This window comes from Oryzias melastigma, unplaced genomic scaffold (assembly GCF_002922805.2).
Source record: "Oryzias melastigma strain HK-1 unplaced genomic scaffold, ASM292280v2 sc04349, whole genome shotgun sequence".
Lineage (NCBI taxonomy): Eukaryota > Metazoa > Chordata > Actinopteri > Beloniformes > Adrianichthyidae > Oryzias > Oryzias melastigma.
In genome coordinates this window covers 1-1,785 of record NW_023420917.1, presented here as the reverse complement: position 1 = coordinate 1,785, position 1,785 = coordinate 1, and the positions used below count along the sequence as shown (strand labels likewise).

The window sequence follows — 1,785 nt, the reverse complement described above, 5'->3', positions numbered from 1 at the left end:
CCTGTTGATGATTGACTGAACTCAGTGGAATTAGTTGTTGTTGATAAAGTTGATGGAGAACCGATGCTTAAAGGTTCAGCAGTACTTGATGATGATGGACTGAACTCAGTTACATTAGTTGTTGCTGATGAAGTTGATGGAGAACCAATGGTTAAAGGTTCAGCAGTGCTTGATGATGATGGACTGAACTCAGTGACATTAATTGTTGTCGGTGATAAAGCTGTTGTAGAACCAATGGTTGAAGGTTCAGCAGTGCCTGCTGATGATGGACTGAACTCAGTTACATTAGTTGTTGTTGGTGACAAATCTGTTGTATAACCTGTGGTTGGAGATTCAGCTGTGCTTGCTGGTGATGTATTAAAGCTAGTTGTTGTTGGTGACAAATCTGTTGTATAACCTGTGGTTGGAGATTCAGCTGTGCTTGCTCGGGATGTATTAAAACTAGTTGTTGGTGACAAATCTGTTGTATAACCTGTGGTTGGAGATTCAACCGTGCTTGCTGGGGATGTATTGAAACTAGTTGTTGTTGGTGACAAATCTGTTGTAGAACTGTTATATGGCGTAGTTGTGGGGTCAACTTTGCCTCCCTGGAGGCCCAATCCTAGAATATCAAGCTCAGACTGGTATTGATTTTTGATCCAGGTCTGCACCAGTACTTGGTTTTCATAAGACTTCAAATCTGGGAGGTTGGTGCCAAGAAGATCTTTGACTTCACTTGCAGTTAGACTCTGTGGAGAACATAGCAGATATATTTTACACTGATGCTGTAAAAATATCCACAGAAACTGAATCAATAGTAGTAAAGGTGAAAATCATAACACCAACCAGCACAACATTTTCATCCAAACTGATGAAGGTAGCCAGGTCCATGTTGACATCAGAGGCCACCAAACTACGGATATAGTCAACACTTGCACCTCCTGTGAGAAAGGGAAAAAATAAACTCTATGTGGATGTGTTAATGTGCATGTGTGTTAGTGGAAATGTTTACTCACCAATGTATGGTTGTATGAGCTGAAAAACAGAAACTGAACTTGTGCTAGAACTGAATGCTTCAAAGGAGATAGTGAAAAACTGTTTCTTTTTGTCAGCAGTGCAGCTAGAGATGTCCAGAGAGTCAACTTCTCTGCAGGAGAAAGAGACAATGTAGCATGTAAGCAAAGTATAATTCAATCTTGAAGTAATTTCATGCTAATCAAGGTGGTCTCTTGGCTTCTCGTCCACACATTAGCATTTCATTTGTTCTTAATTTTGCTGTGTTAGTAGAGGCTGGAGTCTGCTGTGATACAAGACATGACCTGGACAAGATAACAGTATGCCACATTTTGCCCCCCCAAAAAATGAAACCCATTCACAATCAATTAATCAGTTAAATACTTTTTTCCCCAGATAACATGAAGGTTTTTGTACTGTTCAAGAACCCAGTTCATCTTTCGCAAGAGGCTGTGGGATCTTTGTTTTGCATTTAATAAATGAGAATCAGTGAAACTATATCCATGTAAATATTTCTTGAGTTTACATATAATTATTGAAAAAAGTCCATTAATTTTTGTGAATATGTTTTTAACCCTTCTGCTATCTTGTGGAGTCCAGATGACACCACTCCCAACGTTAACGTACAGCGGATAGCACAAGGGGGTCTCTGCTAGCCTTAGATAGGATGCCCATCTGCACCTGGCAGGGATCACTCTTTCTCTGGTTCTGGGACGGGGTGGGGCAATGTTCCTTGGGCTCGCGATTGCTCTGAGTGACACCTACCATTGCTGTAGGATCTCGGTGAGGGGG

At 41.0% G+C, this 1,785-nt stretch overlaps 1 long non-coding RNA gene across 1 annotated transcript; it reads right to left on the bottom strand.

The window, feature by feature from the left end:
- Positions 1-6: 6 nt before the first annotated feature.
- Positions 7-1,132, bottom strand: LOC112141428. Its single transcript, XR_002918394.1, has 3 exons — positions 996-1,132; positions 826-920; positions 7-728 (listed from the first exon to the last, which is right to left on the bottom strand). It is a non-coding gene; the product is annotated as an uncharacterized LOC112141428 (long non-coding RNA).
- Positions 1,133-1,785: the final 653 nt, after the last annotated feature.